Consider the following 12,961-nt stretch of genomic DNA (forward strand, 5'->3'; position numbering starts at 1 on the left):
TAATTTTAGTATAAAGGATACAAATTGGGACCAGCTGAGGGAAGAAATGCATAGGATGAAGGCTGAGAGGGTCCTAAACTAAAATGTCCTCTTTCCTCAAAACACTTTCCCCTCCAGGCACAATGATACGTGCCACTAACTGGGGAGCTCACCTGAACTTTCGACGTACAGCATTTTCACTGAAGTTTCATCACATGGGCTTGACTGAATAAATCATAGGTCTTGTGATTAAACTCAATCTTGAAGGTCCTTTCCCCTTCTCAGAAATTGGGAAGCTGGACCCGTAACACTTGGCTCAAAGCCTCAACTCTCTCATCACAGAGTTGTTCTCTCCAGCATGGCAGCCCCACTTTGACACTTAGGGGCTCATTAGGAATCACCTCATGGGCAAATTCAAGTGTGGTCCAAGGCACCACCATGAATCACAAAGACATACTTTTCACTCTGGAAATTCCAAGGCTTTAAAAGCTCCCTCCCAGGAACTAGGGACAATGGTGAGCCAAGTTCTTTCTTATACAACAGTATCTGTCTCAAGCCTCCACTGAGGAGAGTCTGTGCCAGGCATGCCTATGCCTAGGACTGGCCCCCAGCAGATATTTTTCTTTCAGTAAATCTGGCAGTTTAGGAAACTTGGCCTGAGCACATTAATGAGTCAGAGCCGCTCCTCACTGTGGGTGAGTTCCAACTTGAAACTTTCTTTGTTACTTTGTCTTTCTACCACAGTAGCCTCAGAAGGTCACTGCTGCAGGAATGTGTAACACGCCCACATTTTGGTCCTTTCAAAAATCAATCCCTCACTGAGAAATACAGTAATACCACATACAGTAACACCACATCAACAACCAAAACCACATTTTTTATCATGTTTTTAACCTTGGTAATCTCTATCTATAGAAACACATTAGCTACCCTTGAATTAATGAGGAAAGTAGAAAATATATTAGCTTTGTGTAAGAAAACAGAAGAGAGAAGTAGCGGACTATTAAATTCATGACCGTTGATGAGTGTCTAAGACTCTTAGGATCAAGTAAGTTATAGAAATAAGTGCTGGAATTTCCATTGTCTTGATTTCAATCTGAAGATGGCTTGGGGATTGGTTGTGGAAGGCATTGTTAGGGTATCTGGTTCATCAGACAAGTTAGTTGATTGTATTTATGCTTACTCTTTTTTCTCAAAAGTTATTTGTTTCTGGTAGGTGACACAGTCAATGCTGAAGACTGATTATTGAGCCCAGGTTTTCAAGTCCTTGGTAACTTCTATTTTATGACTTACTAGATTAAATCTAGGACTACCACCACCTTCATATGACTATGTTTTCAAAATCAAGTCAACCTTTTTTTTGAAACAAAATACTTTATATTTTGTATGGTAAATAACTATTGTATGTATACCCTCCCACCCCCCCCCCACCCCCAGTTTTAAATGTTTTATTCGAAGACAAAAACGAAAGTTCAGGGCCATCACAATTCCTGGTGTTACTTCCACCCACAAGGAAACTCATTCCTAGCAGTCCTAAGACCGTTTCCTTGGGCTATTACCCCACGCTCTCTGGGTCCGTGTCTGATCTGAACCTTTATTTTTTATCTTCTTCTCCTCTGAGCACGCTTGATCTTGGGCTTGCGGAAGAAGCCAGAACTTTTTATAATTAGGATGAACACAGATCCTTCTGTGTTTATTGCATCTGTGTGGTCTCCTGTTCTTGCCCAAGGGCAAGGGTCTCCTGTGACTCTAGTCAGAGGAATTCCTAAGTATCAGCAAATACCCAGCACATATTTACATTTTCCCATTAAAGCCAAGGGTTTATTTTCTTCTATTTTAAGCTGGGGAGAAGAACAGCGTGTTTGTGCGCAAGGAGACGGCACAGTTGAGAAGGAAAAACTGATGATGCAGGATTCTGTGGGGACACGTGCTCAAGGAGTGGTGTCCTTGAGCGGGGCCCCGTGCTGCTCAGCTCCAGGGGAGACCGTCGCGTGCCTTCCGAGGGGTGCCCCCTGGATGTGCATCCCGGGGGCCTGTCTGCACACACTAAAAGGGATGGTACTGAAGGAATTAGCAGCCCACCAAAGTGGTCTGGAGACTATCTTAAATGGAAAATATCTGAACAGACAGCAACCACAGAAGGAACATTATCTAAACAGCAGAAGCTCCTGAAAATACAGCTGCCGTCGCTGCCTCCTCCCAACCCTCAGGGAGTTTCCTGTTTGAAAAGACTGACCTTTAACACTGGGAAGTGTGAAGTCAGTTGCCACCCAACCCCCCTTCTCCTATGGGGAAATTTCTGGCCGGGAAGGAGATAGGCTGTCCATTTCCATTTGCATCAACAGACTCCTCCATACTTTTCCAATGAAACCCTAACCTTGAGCCTCTTTGTTAAGTTGGTATATAAATCTTTACCTCATCTTCTCACTGAGCTTCTAAATACTGAGCAATTCCCAACGACACTTGTGAACTAAACCATGTCTTTAATCCTGTTAATCTATTACCAGTCAATTTCTAGGCCCCTGACTATTTGCACCTCATTTCGTAGACCAATACTTTTCCTCTGCAGAGGATCCTGGGAACATGTGGAAAGCTGGCCTTACTTAGAAGCATGGAGCTTTCCAGCACAGTAAGAAAACAGATGGGTTGGTGTCTACTCACTCACCCCCGCTCACTGGATATGTCATCTACTCTCAATAACTCACATCCTCACTACTCCGTCTACACCGGCAGGACTGCCAGGCTCAACACACGCATTCTGTCATTCATTCAGCCAAGGTTTCTTTAATCCTACTAGATGGTCTATGTCCTGGAGGTACAGCATGGAACAAAATTCCAAAATTCCTGACTTCACAGAGCTAACGTCGGGGTGGAAGAAAACGGATATAAAACAAATTTTAAAACTACACAGTACATTTAAAGGCAGTAAGTGTGATGGGAAAAGACCAAACCCATAGACAGAAAGCTAGAAAAAGGGAGTTAGGGAGTGGTGACTGCCTCACCAAGAAGAAGACATTTGACTAAAGATTTGAGGAGGTAAAGAACGAACTCCATGGGTATAGCGGGAAGTGTATTCCAGAAAGGAGGAAGAATAAGCAGAGGCAGTGTGCCTGGTGTCCTCAAGAAACAGTGAAGGGATGAGTAAGGAATGAGCGAGGGGAGGACACAGGGAAGATAACACCAATGAAGTCATATGGGGCTGGATTGCATGGGGGCTTGGGATCATTGCAAGTACTCCGCTTTCTTCTGAGTGATTCAGTGGAGGGATACGAGCAGGCAAATGATGTTTGAAAATGGACAGTCGGGGAGCAAGGATGGAAATAAGAAGAAGAGAAATAATACTGACACAATATTCCTGCCAAGAGATGACAGACACCACTTTGGAAAGCAACCTGGAACTTCCTCAATATTTAAACACAGAATTACCATACGGCCCAGCAAGAGAAAAGAAAACATATCTCTAAACAGAACATAGATAGTCATAGCTTCATTATTCGGAAGAGCCAAAAGGTGGAAACAATCAAGGTGTCTACCAACTGATGAATGGATGAACTGTGATATGTCCGCACAATAGAATATTATTCAGCCATAAAAAGGAATGAAGTACTGATATATCCCAACGTCCCCTGTGGACATTCCATATGCAACTGGGGCATGACTCTGAGTACAGTCTAGAGCTGAACTAGAGTTTTACATGTGGGAGTCATCAGCATATGGATGGTATTTAACTGGTTAGAGTCACCAAAGACCTCCAGGAAGCCAAATCTTGATCTTGACACTAGAGACTACTGCCTTCATCCCTTCTCTTACTGTCAGCAGAGAAATGTTGCTGTTTTTCTCCTTTCTTTCTGGTCTCTCCCAGATTGTACTATCTTCAGGCTTTCTTCTTGTACCTAGTCTTTAGCTGAGAGTTCAAGGTTTGTTTCTGTATCTTTGCCCTCATCTTGCCATATCCTCTCTAAGAGATCTTACCACACCCATATTTTCAATCCTCTCTTACACACAGGCTCACAAGTGAGCTTCACTTTATATAACTACTGAATATACATCAAAAGCATCGCAAATCTGGGGTGCCTGGGTGGCTCAGTTGGTTAAGCATCTACCTTGGGTTCAGGTCATGATCCCACATCCTGGGATTGAGTCCCACATTGGGCTCCCCACTCAGTGGGGACTCTGCTTCTCCCTCTCCCTCTGCTCCTTCCCCAGCTTGTGCTCTCTTTCTCTATCGCAAATAAACAAATAAAATCTTAAAAAAAAAAAAAAGCCTCTCTAATACAACCTGTACAACACTTAATTCATCATCTTTCCCTCCACTCTCACTCCAAGTCTACTCCTCTTCCAACATCCCTCCAACATCCCTTATTTCAATGAATAAGTTAGTTATTTACGCAAACCAACAAGCAGACAACCACAGATCTTTCTCTATGGATTTGCTTTCTTTGGATTGCACTATTCTTCTTCCTTTCCATGCCTTTTCCTCATGCCCTCCCCCCCACCCCAGCCCTCTGTGTGTGTTTCCTGATTATTTATGTCTTTCATTCCCTCACTAAATTGATTCTACCTGAGGACAGAGAATGTGTTTTTGGTGCATTGCTGTTCCTAGCACAGGACCTGGTACACAGTTAGTTTTCCTAACATGCTTCCTGATGGAAATCACGAATCAATGAAAGCCATCTTAAAGGCTGTCCTCTTTCTATCATCTTCTCTCAAGTGGTTCAAATCTCCATTTCTAACTCATGTGGATCTCCTGGAATTGGATTGGCCTTTGATGTGTAAAATATAAACACACAGTAATATGGGCTACAGTATTCAGTTGACAAAATTTATTGAAGACACTCTTTTGCATTTAGCATTGAGCAAGACGCTCTACTGGACAAAATTATATGAAGATGAAAGAGACACCAGTGAAATGTTTTCTTGTTGTTGTTGTTTTTAAAGGCCATCTGCACTATTTACTTTAAAGATGTTTCAGTCTGAAAGAGGCTGTTCAAGACGAGAAATGATGTGAATACAAGAGATCAGCACGTGGATTCTTAGTCCAAGTATGAATTGCTGATAGAAGACAAATGACGCTACTTGAAATTGTGACTTGAAAAGCAAGTAAACCATGAATCATCCCCACACACAAGCTTGTAATCAGTACAATAGAGAACTGATATATGAATAGTTGTCATTTATGCTGTTGTTGGCAAAACACTGGCCAATTCATGTAGCCTAAATATTGTCACACGAACACGATTCATGTTATCTGGGACAGTGGACACTACTGTTGACAGTTTACTTATTATTTTTTACCATGTTTAGGAAAAAGAGAACTCCTAAATTGGACAAAACTAGGATGGTGCATCGTGCTTCTCTGTAGAAAGACATCGTATTCACAGTGGTAGGACTAAGTATGTATGGTATTCCCTAGTACTGTACATGCACAGAATGCATTCTCCATCATTTCAAAATATTTACAACACTCTTGGGAGTTAAGTATTAGCGCTGCCCCACATTTATGAATGAGGAAATGTCCTCGGTAAGATGAAATGATGTGCTTGGATATATTCAGCTAATATAGGGTAGGGAGCCAGGATGTACACTCAAGTCTTCACCTGTTTCAACTTCAAACTCCCTATGTTCACAATTTAAACCTTAAGCACAGCACAAATAAGTGAAGTTTCTCTATTTAATAATGATGGTGCTGGGGCGCCTGGGTGGCTCAGTGGGTTAAGCCTCTGCCTTTGACTCAGGTCATGATCCCAGGGTCCTGGGATCAAGCCCCGCATCGGGTTCTCTGCTCAGCAGGGAGCCTGCTTCCCCCTCTCTTTCTGCCTGCCTCTCTGCCTACTTGTGATCTCTGTCAAATAAATAAATAAAATCTTTAAAAAATAATAATAATAATGATGGTACTAATGTAATTTAGATAGTAACAAGAGCCAGTCTATGGATGCATCTCTATTGGAATGTAAGCTCTGTGTATTTCTAGTGCCTAGAACAGTGTCTGTCCCTTAATGGGCCCTCAAATATACCTTTTTTGTTTGACTGGTTTTGTTGTTCCAAATTTTTATTTAAATTCTAGTTAGTTCACATATAGTGTAATATTGGTTTTGGTAGAATTTAGTGATTCATCATTTACATCCAACATGCACAAACAGAACTTGACAAATCAAAGAATAATACACCATATTTTCAAAGACATCTCACAAATGTTATTTCTTCGGTCGTGATAGCAATCTCCAAGTTTTCTGACTCTGGCTCCAATATTCCTTTTATTACTCTCCATTGCATAAAAATAAAAGTTAAAAGACTACTTAAAAAAGTCAATGCTGAGAGATTAAAAATAGGATATATTAGTTCATGAAGACCAGTCCCAAGCTAAGAACACAGCTGATCTTACCTTAAAGATGACATGTATTGACGTGAAGAGGTTGGCTTCTCTGCTGATGGAAGGTGTTGAAGGGTATGCAGGGAAATTCATCTTTGAGGAATACACACATCTATCAAGATTAAAAACAAAGAAATCACTGCCTACAAATTCTGAAATGTGGGGAAAATTGACTTCCCTTCATAAGGCAAGGCAGGGTTCAAACTCATCTGTTAGAGCTATAAAATGTATTTCTTTAATATTATCCTGGCTTTTACATTTATTATGGGGAATCATGAAGTGATTAATCAATTTTAAAAATTAGCAAGGATGTTGTTTTGAGACAGAAATGTAACAAGACCCTGGGCTCTGAGGAGTCACCTCTCAGGGGTCTTATGTTTGTGAGAGGAGATGCTAAGTGAGATGGAGTTCTGCTTCACTTTCTTTAACAGAGAAATTGGGTAAAGGATTCTGTGGTCAGAAGTTTAAAACCCACTTCTATTGGGGCGCCTGGGTGGCTCAGTCGGTTAAGCATCTGCCTTCAGCTCAGGTCATGATGCTAGGGTCCTGGGATGGAGCCCCACATCCGGCTCCTTACTCAGTGGCTCCTTACTGCCTGCTGCTCCCCCTGCTTGTGCTCTCTCTTTCTGTGTCAAATAAATAAAATCTTAAAAAAAAAAAAAAAAAAAGCAAACCCACTTCTATCTATCTATCTATCTACCTATGAGAGAGCAAGAGAGAGTGCACGGTGGTGGGGGAGGGCAGAGGAGGTGGGAAAGGGACAAAGAGACTCTGCACTGAACATGGGGTCATCTCCCGGCTGGATCTCATGACCCCAGGATCATGACCTGAGCCCAAAGCGTCAGATGCCAAACCAACTGAGCCATCCAGGCACCCAAAACCCAGTTCTTTAAAGCAAAACACTGCTCACTTTATATTATTTAGAAGGGCCTGATTCACTTCTTGCTCTCCATCCTGATGCAATGTCCAACCAACGTACAGTAAGGTGTATTTATTTACTTACTTATTTCATAACCTCTCTACCCAACTCAGGGCTCGAACTCACAACCCCTAGATGGAGGGTGGCCTGCTCTACTGCCTGAGCCACCCAGGCACCCCAGTAAGGTATTTTTCATAGAAAGGTTGCTTATCTGGCTATCTCAGCTTCCCGGAACTCAAGAAGTAGGCAGGAAGGACTTGCTAATACCACAATAATGTCCTCTAGGCCGTTAAGCTATTTACTCATAGGCAAATCCTGGGTCTTCAGTCAAGGGGCAACCGGGAATTCTAATATCCTAGCTCCCCAGTTTCCCAGCCCTACCGTAGGACAACACCCAAGGGGGCTGGGAGGTACCAGGAGCAGGGTGGGGTGTTAGCTGTAAGTTCTAACGGCCGGAGAATGTAACAGGGAGAGACTGGACTGAAGCTCAGGGCTCCCCCTCACCACCCCCTCCTGCAGGAGGCCCCTGTGTATCCTCATGAATCCTCAGGCTAAATAAGTTAATAAGCATCACCTGACTCGCAAGACCTGCAGATAAACAGGTATACTCAGGAGTTTGAGGCAATGATATATTTTAAAAATATTTAAAAACACTCTTGAAAAACGGGGGAGGGGGATGCTCTGTTGGTTGAGCATCTGCCTTCGGCTGGGGTTGTGATCCCAGGGTCCTGGGATCAAAACCCACATGGGGCTCCCAGTTCGGGGGGGGGGGCAGGGGGGCGGTGATGCTTCTCCCTCTTCTTCTGCCTCTCCTGCCACCTCATGCTCTCTCTCTTTCTCAAAATAAATACATAAAATCTTAAAAAAAAAAAAAAAGAAAAAAGAAAAACAGAAGTTCTTATATACTCCTTATGGAGGAACTAAGTCTGAACACATGGAAAAGGGTAGATGTGTTAGGATAGAACACAGCTGGAAAAAGAATTTCTTTTGCCCCTGCTTTTTGATGGAGAATTCCATGAAAGAATGTGCCAGCGAGAACAAGTTCCTCCAAGTGACATTTCATTTCTTAGCAGCTGGCTAGATGAATGCTTGCTTCTTGTAGCTCCATGCATTACCAGCTCCGGTACTTCAGAAATGAAAAATCATGTACTCAATTCATTCTTTATTGCGCAAATGTTACACAAAGAGAATAGAAATTTGCATTTGGGTCTTCATTCCTGTTAAAATATTGTGCTCTTAATAACAGGTTAAGAAATACTGTAGCACCACCGTCCTTTAATATTTAGCCTCTATAAAACAGCTTAATGGATTATATGTATAAGGTGAGGAAACATGGAAGTGGAATTACGTTAAATTGTGTGGCCTCCAAAGAGATTTTTAAAATTTTATCACCTTTTCAGGGCATGACTAAAGAGACCCACCTGTAAATCTTCTTAATAGCCCAATCACAGGGGGCCAGAGACATCTTCGAATTATCAGCAACCCATCTCAACCAAAAGGCGAGTGATTGGCAAAACCCAGAAGGACAAAATCTAAGAGAATCCACACAGTCGAGAGCTGAGAGACTCCTAAACGAAATGCTTGAAAGCAAGTCTGAGTCACAATCTGATCTCTGCTCTTCCAGACAAGAGAAAGCGATTTCAGCCAAGCCATTCCAAAGACCAAGCTTGGCTTTTCATTTGTGCTGCCTACAAATATTCTGCCTTTTTAAATATCCCTGCCTCACGAGCCTTAGGACGTTGGTGAAACTCAAGCTTGTTCTTCAGGTAGTAATGTTTTTGCCTTAAGTAGAACCTGTTTGAGTTGGGGTGGGTGGGTGTGTTGGGGGGAAGCAGTGGGGGAGGGGAAGCGGGGGCGGGGTAGAGAAGACGGAAAATGCTAAGCTGCTTTCTGCTTCCTTCCCATCACCGAGGTTCCTTTTGTGAGATGACCTCCAAGAATCTTCATGCTTTGGAGAAACGTCACTTGAAAAAAACTAAGTAAAATTAAAATTATTCTGGTTCGTAGACTTGTAAACATAAAATTATATTGTCACAAATATCTTTGTAAGGTGAAAGAAATTCTGTGAAAGTGTCAGTGTTTTCAACTTAGTGAGACCACACAGTAGTCTTGGGTCATTTCTTAGGAATATTTCATGAAGTTTGTGCCCTTAGCTACATTTTTGGATAAAATAATTTACACACCTGCCTGAAATCCCTTACCAGCCTTGCACGACTTAGGCAAACAGCTGCTATCTGGTCTCCTGTGTGCACTCACACTCAGAAGCAGAACAGGGACTCTGAGAGGGCTGAAAACGCCAGGTCCTAACAACCTCTTCAAAGTTGAAAGTTTGAATTTCTGCCCTCTGTGTCCATGTGCACTGCTTCTGGAAACTTGCTGAGTTAAACTCAGTCTAACACTCAGAGGAGGGAATTGTCTGTGGCTCAAGAAGAGAAAGGGAAACCCTTGAGGGTTTAATTTAAAGTTGTTATGATCCTGGACGACTGCCAATGGAAATTTTTCAGAAAGCCCATCTTTTGCAAGAAAGTAAACTCCCAAATAGTTGCAAGAGGAAAATCTTAAAAAAAAAAAAAAAAAAAATCCCACTAAAAACCAAGTAATTGTTTTAAGCCGTTTGGCTCCCAGGGTTAAGATCTTTGTATTTTCCAAAATTTTCATGAAGCAGGATGTAGGGGAGTAGTAAAATACAAAGAAATGCAATAAAACCAAAACTGAAGTCTTTGTCTTGGGGAAGTCCTTTCACGCAGTGGCCTGGGGCCTGGACCTGGAGAGAAATCACAGCGAGGCCGCAGAAGCCCGATGGAAATGAAACATAGTCTGTGCTTCCTTCCCCTTCTCTTTCTCTTGCCTCTCTGGGAATTCAGTTAGTCAGAGAAACTGAACACTGTTCCTCTTGAATAACCAAGTGAGCGTGCTTTCTGAACCAGCCGGGGAGAAGGAAAGCAAAGTAAGAATGTGTAGAATTATTAATGTGCTGGTCAGAGGAGTGAGGGGATGCCTCAGATGAACTTAGAAACTATTCATTAAAAAAAAAAAAGAAAGTAAATTTTTATAGATCTGAGGTATACAGTTGCCAAAAGGCAAAATAATTTCTGAGGACTCTTTGCTAAATACATTATTTACGTTTTTAATATTCAGGGACCAAGGGGCAGAGGCGGTTGGCGTGGGTGGCACAGTGGGTTTCTTATTGTTGTTATTGCTTACTTGTGATTGTGTTGCTCATTTTGTTTGTTTGCGGCTTTTTTGTTTTTGAAGGCCTTTGACAGGTTATGCATTTCCTGGGGGACTGTTCCCCACTGTCTTATATATATATATAATCATATTCATACATTGATCCTCAGAAGACTTTCAGTTAGCAATGTTAGAAAAAGCCTGTTGTTAGACCATCATGATAAAAGCTGTCTTTTTTAATGAGTGCCCACAACATGTCAAAAACTTAACATGCATGGGGCGCCTGGGTGGCTCAGTGGGTTGAGCCTCTGCCTTTGGCTCGGGTCATGATCTCAGGGTCCTGGGATCAAGTCCCGCATCGGGCTCTCTGCTCAGCGGGGAGCCTGCTTCTCCCTCTCTCTCTCTGCCTACCTCTCTGCCTACTTGCGATCTCTGGCAAATAAATAAATCAATCTTTAAAAACAAAAACAAAAACAAATTTAACATTCATCATTGACCTTGACAGCCATTGCAAAAGATAGATATTATTATCCCACTTTGAAAGAGGAGGAGCCTATTAAGTGGTAATGTTGAGAGGTGATCCCAGGTAAGTCAGGAGCCAACAGTTCCCTCTTAAGCCCTGTGTTCTGATTCAGAAATAACGTGACATACCAACTTTGAGTGTATGCTCTTTCAAATAATACACAGGATAAATGACATCTATGCCTTGTTAAGTTCTGATAAAGAAGAGTGCAGCAGCCTTGGACTTCAACTGAGATTCATAACAGAAAGAATGATGCATTTGTTCTGCATAAGATCAGAAACTGGAGAGAACATATTTTTCTCTTTTTCTTTTGGGTAATATTGCCCCAGGGTCCAAAGTGGTCAACTGTTGTCATAATTCATTTGGCAGTCCTGTCAAAGATAGCTCCGTTGTTGAGTCTAACAAAATATTTTTTAACAGTCAGGGTACATATTTGATTTGGATCCAGGGACAAATGGCTCTCCAAAGGCTTCCTGGCAGGTTGATGACGCGATGCATCAACTGGAAGGATCAGGACTTAACAGTACTGAGCCATGGAGTACACTTAAAAAGCTCACATACGTTCCCAGATATCATAGCATGGAACAAATTTCATTACCTTTGACTCAATGATATTCAGAATATGTGATACATCAGTCTTTCTGCGTTGGGTTTTACTCAGGGTCCAAGATGGTTGTCTTCTTTTAACACATAAAAAGCTTAACTTGAAATATGGGTCATTTATCTTGGGCTTCGCTTGAAAGGGCATATATTCAAGCATGTTGTGGTATATAATAGCTTATAATTTAACCAAGGAGGAAGTTACAGTCACGCATCATTTAACCACAATCACTAAAAATGGAGATGTTACATGTAAGTACATTTTCCTGAACACCTTAAGAGTACTTTTTTTTTTTTAAAGAGTACTCTCAAAATTATAAAACATACACTTATTTTAATTCATTCAGGCTTGATTTAAACAGGATCATCACCACAATTTCACTCCTGATGACTTACAGTTTTTGTATTATTAGCTTTCTTATTTGTAAAACTTTAAAAAGAGCACTAAAGAAAATCTCATGGATTTGTTTCTTGGTCCCCATTCAACTTCCAGCACTGCACAGAGAGAGGTGCTGTTTTTGCTTTACCTTCTTGACAGGTATAATACCTTCTTCTTTCTTCTTCTTCTTCTCCTTCTCTTTCTCCTTTTTCTTCTTCCTCCTCCTTTGACCCATTTTTAAAAACAGATGTTTGTTTTCTTATTGTTGAGGTTTAAGAGTTCTTTATAATTCAGATAACAGTCCTTTATCCGATATGTATTTTGCAAATATTTTCTTCCAATCTGTGGCTTGTCATGTCATTTTCTTGACATCTTTTGCAGAGCAGAAGTTTGCAATTACAGTAAGTCTTGACATCAATGGTGTCATTCCTCCAACTTTGTTCTTTTCCTTCAATATTGTGTTGAACATTCCGGGTCTTTTGTCTAGTCATAAAATTTTAGACTCAGCTTGTTGATATCCACAAAATAAATGGCTGGGATTTTGATTAGGGTTGCACTGAATTTGTAAATCAAGTTGGAAGTACTGATATCTTGACAATATTGAGTCTTCTTATCCATGAACATGGACTCTCTCTCCATTTATTTAGTTCTTTGATTTTATTCATCAGAGTTTTAAAGTTTTTCCCATTTAGGTCTTGCACATATTAGATTTCACCTAGTATTTCATTTTCAGGGGTGATAATGTAAGTGATATTGTGTTTTTAATTTCAAATTCTGCTTTTTCTTTACCAGTGCATAGGAAAGTGATTGACTTTTATATATTAAACTTTGTATCCTACAACCTTACTGTAATTACTTTTTAGTTCTAGGAGTGTTTTGTCAATTATTTTGGATTTTCCCATAGCTCATGTCTTCTGCAAACATAGAGTTTTATGGGTTCTCTCCTTATTTGATTAATTAAAGAGGTTCCCTAGCTGATATGGGCTTTTACAGAATAATAACCAAAATGGGTTAAAGCAC

This window comes from Martes martes (assembly GCF_963455335.1).
Source record: "Martes martes genome assembly, chromosome: 5".
Taxonomy (NCBI): Eukaryota; Metazoa; Chordata; class Mammalia; order Carnivora; family Mustelidae; genus Martes; species Martes martes.